Genomic DNA, 9,231 nt, shown 5'->3' with positions numbered 1-9,231 from the left:
AGGTCTGAGATCAAGGTGTTGGCAGGTTGATTTGTTCTGAGACCACTCTCCTTGGCTTGAGAAGAAGCATTTAACTACTGTGTCAGACTGACCTCCTCATTTCACACACATTCATCTGTGTGTATATTTAACAAACAGTTTTCAAGACCTGCCCAAGTCAGGGACACCAGCAGCCAGGCATCCATGCCAACTGGGATGAGGCATGGCCCAACCCCTCAGATTTCAGATTTTCAAAATATTTATATGTTTCTGTCACCCAGCCTAGACTCACTGAACAGTCTATTAATATATATTATAGTGTATTTTATTTTGAATCATATAGCTCCATCCACAGAACCTGTCCTAACCCAAATTGCAGGAGGGGATTCTCTGATGGGTAAATTTGGGAGCAGGCTCAGCTTCTTGTCTTTGCTTCTGCATTTGCCTGCCCACAAAGGGCGTTTGTTGAGATATGCTCCATTGAGTGTGAGTTTCCCTGGGGCATTTGAGAGGGGCAAATTCAATCTGGGGAGCTCATTATGGTTGTCCATGGACAGCAACCCACTAACGAGCATTGCCTGGGATGACCAGTCATCCCTTTGTGTATTTTTGCTTTGGAAGTATGAAACTTAGGATGGTTTTGACTGCAAGTAACAGAAGATCTGACTAAGGGAGTGTACACAGGAAGATGTTTGTTATCCCATAAAACAAGAAGTCAAGGGGGTGGGTGGCGCCAGAGTCTGCTAATGCAGCATCATGGTGACATTATGAAAGCCCAGAATGTTTGCAGTTTCCACCCTGCTATCAGCAGCAGAGCAGGCACGTTGCGCTGCAGGGATGGAGAATGGCCAGAGAGATTCTGGGCCTCACGGGCAAACGTGGGCCCCCAGCCATGCTTCTGTTTTTTCTTAAATGCTTATTCTCTCAACTCTACCAGCCACACCTCAGCACCTAAACCAGTCCTTGACAAGAGAAAGGACTGGCTCAGACCAACCACATTTCAATTCTAGGGGAGAGAAAGCCTCCCTACCCTCTGAGCAAGTGGCTGTGGAGAGCTTTGCCGCAGGAAGAAGTGGAAGTGACCATTGGGAAGGAAACCACCAGTGAAGCCCAAGGAGAAACCCGGTGTCGTGCTCTGGCCTCAGAAACAACATAGAAACAGGTGAGTGGGTGAAGCAAAAGCCTTCAGGGTTGAGTTTTTCCTTTAGGATTTGGGTCTGGGATTATGACCTGAGCTTTTAAGGGTTTGACACTGACCAAAGGCTCGCCTGTTTCAGAAAGCACATGCAGTAATCAGGTTTCTGTCATTTTCAACCCAAAGAATCTAGCTCACAACAATGTGATCAAAAGGGACACCTGCATGGATGTCACGGAGTCCAAGGAGCAGTCTTGGGCTTGTCCCTGGGGTGGTGGGGACTAGAAACAGGGTTTTGTTGCCATCCAGCTAATCTTTTGTTTCCTGTTTGCATTCTTCTTGACTTCATTCTCTCCTGTGTGAGATGAGTTTCATCGTGGTCTAAGGAACAGAAGAGCCTGTGGCCTGTGAACCCATTCTTTCAGCAACTTCCCCAGATGCAGGAGGTTCTCGCTGCACGAGTGTCCCAGGGTTGCTGTGATGAAGCGTGGCAGACTGGGTGGCTCAGAGCAACACCATCTATTCTCCCCCAGTCCTGGAGGCTGAAGCCTGAGGTCAAGGTGCTGGCAGCTTTGTTCCTTCTGAGGTCTGTGAGAGAGAATCTTTCTTAACCTATGAAGGTTTGCCAGTAGTCTTTGGAATTCCTTTGCTTGTGGACGTATCTCCTGGATCTTGCTTCATCTTTTTTTTTTATTTTTTAAGATTTTGTTTATTTATTTGACAGAGAGAGACACAGTGAGAGAGGGAACACAAGCAGGGAGAGTGGGAGAGGGAGAAGCAGGCCTCCCACCGAGCAGGGAGCCCGACGCGGGGCTCGATCCCAGGACCCTGGGATCATGACCTGAGCCGAAGGCAGACGCTTAACCGACTGAGCCACCCAGGCACCCCGATCTTGCTTCATCTTTACATGGCATTCTCCTTGTGTGTGTCTCTATGTCCCAAATTTCCCCTTTTGTTAGGACACCCAGTGGATTGGATTAAGGGTTCACCGTGCTCCAGTATGACCTCATTTGACTTATTACATCTGCAATGGCCCCATTTTCAAATAAGGCCATGTTCTGAGGTGCTGGGGGTTAGGACTCCAACACAGGATTTTGGCGGACACAGTTTGGCCCATAACACACTCCAATAGGAACATTCCCCAAAAGAACTCTTACTGGCATTGTGTACTCACTCTCATCATCAGGGGATCAGGGTCTTTAATAGGGGGCTCAGGAGCAGTGTTCAGGGAAAAATAAAGCACCAGATATTGGTGGACACCTGGAGGCTATCCATCCACAGAGAGAAACTTTTCCAACCACCTTTGTGAGAGCAACCAGAATTTCATGTAGACCATGACCCTCGACCTTTTCATGGCTGATGTACAGAGGGTCACCTCTCTTGTCACTCTTGGCAACACCAGGAATCTGGGCTGAGGTCTCAGCTGGAGTCAGAGATGGAATCGACAAGCCCACCACATCATTTAACTGGTGACTTCCTAGCATGAGGGTGGAAACCCAGGGCCAGACCCCTTAGCAGGCAGGGTGACAGTCTTATCATCTAGCCTAAGAGGAGAATGGAGGGTCTCACCAGCAGGTGATGAGCCAGGAATGGTGCAGAGTCTCCTCTACGTTGGTCTGGGAGTCTGCTTCACCTGAATTGCTCTTTAAAAGTAGAGGTGTTTGGACCTATCTGCAAAGGTTTGCATTTAGTACCCAAGGCCCAGACAATGGTAGCTTTTGAACCCCTCCAGGTGATCCTGGAGCTCAGCCAGGTTTGGGACCTGCTGATATCCCAGAACAGCCCTGGGCTTTGGGGTCAGGAGGCCCGGGAGGACATGCACTCTTCCTCTTCCTAGTTTTCTGATCAGCAGGCCAGCAGCATGCCTTCTGTGGCTTCTACCATTTGCTGATTCCCTTGTATGCCTCAAGCCCTTTACCCCCTCCCAGCAATGCTGCAGAGAAGGTATTGTTGACAGGCCAAAGGACACAGTCATTGAAAATGTGGTCCGGACTTGCACGCTGGCTTAGTGTGTGACCTTGGGCAAGTTCTCTTAACCCTCGTGCTTTGTTTTTCTCATTTGTAAAATGGGAATCATAATAGTATTTGAAACATTGGGTTATTTTGAAGATTAAATGCATCTGTATTTCATTTGGGATAGAGCCTCAGTTAATTTCTGCTATTCCACATTTATTTATTCCATGTTTTGTGTGTGTGCATGTGTCCACCTGCCAAGCTCTGTTCCTGGTGCAAAAGATAGTCATGAACAAGAGACACAAATTCCTGCTTTATGGGGTTTATGTTCTTTTAAGGGGAGGCAGAAGATAAACAACGTAAAGGAAAAATACACAGTGTTGTAAATGTTACCAGTGCTGCAGGAAAATCACACGTGGAGGGGCACAGACACTCCAGTGCAGGTGGGGCTGGGCACAGAGCTGCAAATGCATGGGGTGGTCAGGGGTCGGGGCAGGGTACATTATGCTAAATGACAACACCCAACACCACAGAGATTTATTTCTTATTTGCTCTATGTATCCACGCATGTGGGTCCTGCTCTGTGTCATCATCCCTCCAGATCCAGAATCATGTTGTTTTCTTTCTCTGGGACATTTTTGGAATCATGGCAGTGAGAAAAGGAAAGAGCACTTGGTATGCTGGCTTTGAAAGCCCCCTCTCAGACAGAAAATGAGTTGCTACAGCTCTCGCTTCTTTGGGCAGACAGACGTGAGGCTACCCTGGTATTAGAGAGGGCAGGGAAACCCCCTCCTTGCCCAGGGAGGGGCAGCTAGTCCTGTGGACCATGACACAGTCCATTAGGGCTGTTTGAAGACAGTTCTAAAGGAGGTGGAGTCATGAGCTATTTTATAATTGTAGAAACTGAGGCACGCTGAGGTTGAGTGACTTGCTCAGGGTCTCTTGGCTATGATTGTTGGTGATGGAGCCTCAGGTAGAACCTGTGTCTTCTGCCTCTGGAGTTGGGTCGTTAGCTTTCATGGTACCCTGAACATCCTGAGCCTCGGTGTCCTTATGCGTAAGATGGGCTAGCCACGATGACCCTGTGGGGCCGTGGTGAGGATGGAAGGCACGGTCACACAGGGCACCGCCTGGGAATTTCCTCTTATTTTTTTAAAGTGTTCCCTTCAACATGGATCTTGTCTCTGAGAATGCCAGGGTTTGGTATGGTTGGCTCAGTTGTCTCCACCTCCTGCCCAGCCACCACACAGGCCACATGGAAGCTTCTCACTCCTCCACACCAGCTGGTCCTTCCTCTGCACCCAGGCTGAGCCGGGTTCTCAGCACAGCCTGCACACAGGACTGGTTGACAAGAGCCAGTGGACTGGCTTCCTGGAAGGGGCCACATGATGCCGACTGCTGGCATGCCTGCAGAAGTCTGGTGGGCTTTGGGCTCCAGGCATGGGGCAGGCAAAACAGAGGAAGTAGAGGTGTCCTCCCCTCCACTCATATTCCCGAAATAGTTGCAGCTGTCAGGCGTCCAGAGCAGCTATCCCAGAGCCTGGCTCACTGATGGGTCTCCTGTTCTCTCCCGTACTCCCTCTCCCACCCTCCACAATTATAATTTGCCTGGGAAACTCTCCATCCTAACTCTGCTTTTCCAGCTCTGTGGTCAGCTAGAATGAATGACTCCCTGGGGTTAATTGAGAGTGATTTTGCTGCTTGTCTCCTCCCCTCCTTTCCCAAAGTGCATCTGTGCAGGGGCAGAGTACCTGCTCCAGGGAAATGGCAGAAGGTGGGGTACTCAGCTATTTACAAAACCCCCTTTCAGAAAGGAGGAAACAATCCTGGAGAGTATTGTCACTTGCCAAGGGGTGGGAGTAAAGTGTCTCAAATTTGACCCCAGGCTGCATGACTTCTGACTGTGTTCCTGGCCACTCCTGCTAAGATTCTCAAAGAATGCCTTTCTGGGGTGCCTCAGGCCATGTTAGCAATTTGACGGGACCCCATGACTTTTTTTCCCATCTCGATAAAAATCTCATTTTGCCGCTCCTGTTGATTGGTTTTGCTGTCACATCCTCGTCCATTCCCCACATTTGCTTAATCCCTGAGAATTCCTCCATATTAGGTACAAGCCCAGGGGATGCAGAGATGGCAGTGAGTGGATGCAGTGGTCTGCCCTGGTAACTTGGCCCATGTGTCCATCTTATTAGCACCTCTCAGCCAGTAGCCTCTGCATCCTGGCTGGCCCTCTAGATGAGACTGAGGGTGCTGGTGACTGGAAATAGACCATGCTCATTCTTGCTCTTCGCCTGGTGGATGTGCTAAGCCCTGACATCTCCTCCCTCCCTCTGAGCACACTTTCCTGCATCCACCTCAGAGGTGCCAAAGTCCTTCTGGGGTTGAGCTGCCTGGGCCCACACCAGGAACCACCTGTTACCTTCAACCTTCTGAGAGCCTGTCAGTTTTGTTTCCTCTCTGCCTTGCTTAGCACCCCCATGAGCAAGAACTGAGGGTCTCCTCTAAAACCACAGGGTCCAACTTCTATACTTGCTAATCAGCCAAAGCAAATCAGATGGCTGATCATCATCTCCCCCTGAACACCCTCTGTGCAGCTCCACCTCATTGGTTCCTCATGAGCCAATGATTTGTAGAAAGTCCTGACTCTAGAATTGTCCCAAGATCAGGAACAAGGCAGTAATGTCCCCTCCCATCACTCCTTTCAACCTTGTACTAGAAGTTCTAGCTAATGTAATAAGACAAGAAAAGGAAATAAAAGGTATATAGATTGAAAAGGAAGAAATAAAACTGTCTTTGTTGGCAAATGACATAATAGTCTATGTAGAAAAGCTGAAAGAATGAACAAAAAACCCTCCTGGAACTATTAAGTGATTATAGTGAGGTTGCAGAGCACAAGGTTAATACACAAATGCCAATCATTTTCCTATATCCCAATAGTGAAATTAAAAACACATGACCATTTCCATTAGCACTCTAAAAATGAGATACTTAGGCATTAATGTATCAAAATTTGTATAAGATCCACACAAAGAAAGCTACAAAACTCTGATAAATGAAATCAAAGAATTTTGTAAAGAAATGGAGAGATAGTCCATGTTCGCAGATAGGGAGACTTAATATTGTCAAGATGTCAGTTCTTCTCAACTTGATCTATAGATCCAATGTAATCCCAACCTAAATCCCAGCAAGTTATTTTGTGGATAACAACAAAGTGATTCTAAAGTTTACACAGAGAAGCAAAAGACCCAGATAGCTGAGTCAATACTGAATGACAAGAACAGAGTCAGAGGAAGGGCATTACCCAACTTCAAGACTTACTATAAAGCTATAGTAATCGAGACAACGTGGTATTGTTGAAACAGAGAAATAAATCAATGGAAAAGAACAGAAAGCCCAGAAATAGACCCACATGAATACAGTCAACTCATTTCTGACAAAGGAGCAAAGACAGTCTTTTCAACAAATGGTGTTGGAACACCTGGACATCCACAGGCACCAAAAAAAAAAAAAAAGGAATCTAGATTTACATCTTTCACAAAAATCAAGTAAAAATGGATCTAGACCTAAATGTAAAATGCAAAACTATAAAACCCCTGGAAGATAACACAGGAGAAAACCTAGCGGGCCTTGGGCGTAGCGTTACTACACCAAAGGCAGGATCCATGAAAGAAATAACTGATAAGCTGGACTTAATAAAAATTAAAAATCTCTGCCCTGTGAAAGACAAAGTCAAGAGAATGACTGGGAGAAAATACTTGCAAAAGCACATCTCATAAAGGATTGTTGTCCAAAGTACATGGAGAACTCCTCACACTCAACAAGAGGAAAACAAACAACCTGATTAAATGGGCCAAAGACTTTAACAGACCAAAGAAGAGATACAGATGGCAAATGAGCATGTGAAAAGAGGCTCCATATATTTGTCTTCAGGGAAATTAAAACAACAATGAGATAACCACAACATATCTATTAGAACAGCCAACATCCAGAACACTAACACCACCAAATTCTGGGGGAATGTGGAGCAACAGGGACTCTCACTCATTGCTGGTGGGAATGCAAAATGGTGCAGCCACTTTGGAAGACAGGTTGGTGGTTTCTTACTGAACTACACATGCTCTTACCATATGATCCTGCAATCATGTTTCTTTGTATTTACACTTTGTCCACAAAAAACCCAGCACATTGTGGTTTAGCAGCTTTATTCATAATTGCTAAAACTTGGAAGCGATCAAAATGTCCTTCGGTAGGTGAGTGGATAAATTGTGGTCCATCCAGACAAGGGAGTATTATTTGGCACTAAAACAAAAACATCCAACCTGTCATGAAAAGACATGGAGGAACCTAAAATACATATCACCAAGTGAAAGGAGCCAGTCTGAAAAGGCTATATACTATGTGATTCCGAGTATATGACATTCTGGAACAGGCAAAACTATGGAGACAGTAAGATCAGTGGTTGCCAGGGTTTTGGGAGGAGGGTGGGAGGATGAATCAGCAGAGCATAGAGGATTTTTAAGGCAGTGAAACTGTTCTGTATTATAGTGCTGTATGATGGAGACATGTCATTATACATTTGTCGGTACCAACAGAATAATCAACACCAAGAATGAAGCCTAAGGTAAACTGTGGACTTTGGGTGATAACGATGTGTCAGTGTAGGCCAGTCGATTGGAAAAAGTGTACCAGTAGGGGATGTCAGTGGTGGGGGAGGCTGCTCATGCATGGGGGGCAGGGCTCTACGGGAGATCTTTGTACTTGCTGCTGAATTATGTTGTGAACTTCAACTGCCCTTTTAAAAAGTTTTTCAATTAACAAATGTAGTCAGGACTTCTTGGAGTGATGGAAATATTCTGTATCTTGATGGTGATGGTCTAAGCATTTGTCAAAACTCATTGAAATGATGGACTTTATTTAATACAAGTTATCTCTCAATAAGGTTGGTTTTTAAAAATAGAATTGTCCCTGGAGACTGCTTCCCTGCCAAGAGCCGCTATTTTATGAGCAACATGTCCTGTGGCTTTGGCCGCAGCCAGCTGGTTTTGGGACAAGATGGGATGGACACTGCTTCTCTCATAGCTCCGAACTTGGAGTCTGTTTATATTTTAGCACACAACCAATCAGAATCCGAAGGCTCCCAGGTGCCAACTGGAGTTCATCCCGCAGGAGGGGTGTGTGTGTGCGTGTGTGTGTTGCACCCTCCCAGAAACTGCACCTAGAGGACAGGGAGAGGGGAAGGTGGGTACCAATCTCAAGGCCAAAGAGCAGGGACCAGATGGAGATCACTCCAATTTAGTTCTGTTTGGCCAGGCTTGCTGAGCGCGGCTGGGCGGTCCCTGAGCCCAGAGCCTGTGAGGGAAGTGGGAGGGTGAGCACAACGTCCTGAAGGCACAGACAAATCCCAGGAGCAACAGTTTGTACTTGGGGTGTGGAGCATGGGATCTAGAAATCTCTCACCAGGTATATTTGAGACGGTTTTATGGCGACGGTAGGGGCTTGGCGTGGGCAGGTTTTAGCAGGTGGCAGCGCAGGAAGGGCGCCCTAGGAGGGGGGAGGCGGCAGCATGGGTGGCGGGGGCAGCGTCAGCTCTGCGTGTGTTCCGCTGTCCCTGCAGCTGTAAGGGATGGGTGGGGCCCGGACCCACTGAGCACCCCTAAGGGCAGCGGCAGCGGCTTTGCCTTTGCTAGTTTATTCCGAAGAGCTGACACTTGAGCCTGCAGAGCGCACCCACATGTGTGACCATGAGAGTCCCAGAGCTTTGCCTTAGGAAGACTACCGGGTGGGGGTGCTGCTGCCAGGACCCATGGAAGCGGGGACCCCCACACCTGCACAGTCTGCAGGTTACGGACAAGAAGCAACCCCGAGAACAGATGAAGGGGGCAGACCCACGGGCCACTTCAGAGGCAGACTACAATTCTCGAGCACAGGTCAGATGTGAGCTGCGAAGGGGAGGGCAGAAGGAACTTTCTAGAACTCTCAGCCCTGGTGACTTGGTAGAGTAATTAATAATGATAACCATACAGGTGTATTACCGAGTGCCTCTGTGAGCCAGAGATGCTGTAGACTAAAGAGTGTTTAACAATTTTTTTAAGGGGGACGCCTGGGTGGCTCAGTCTGTTAAGTGTCTGCCTTCGGCTCGGGTCATGATCCCAGGGTCCTGGGAT

The 9,231-nt window shown here is 47.5% G+C and overlaps 1 long non-coding RNA gene across 1 annotated transcript in view; it reads left to right on the top strand.

The window, feature by feature from the left end:
- The first annotated feature begins 810 nt into the window (after positions 1–810).
- The window catches only part of LOC118020353, a 16,130-nt gene continuing 7,709 nt past the window's right edge, over positions 811–9,231 (top strand). The window contains exon 1 of the long non-coding RNA XR_004681852.1: positions 811–1,141. This is a non-coding gene — a long non-coding RNA (uncharacterized LOC118020353). The remainder of the gene's footprint in view (positions 1,142–9,231) is intronic.

The sequence above is a fragment of the Mirounga leonina genome, unplaced genomic scaffold (assembly GCF_011800145.1).
Source record: "Mirounga leonina isolate KUSES-001 unplaced genomic scaffold, KU_Mleo_1.0 Mir_173, whole genome shotgun sequence".
In the NCBI taxonomy this organism is placed as follows: domain Eukaryota; kingdom Metazoa; phylum Chordata; class Mammalia; order Carnivora; family Phocidae; genus Mirounga; species Mirounga leonina.
The sequence above is the reverse complement of the archived record's forward strand: the minus strand, read 5'-3'. Positions and strand labels throughout refer to the sequence as shown.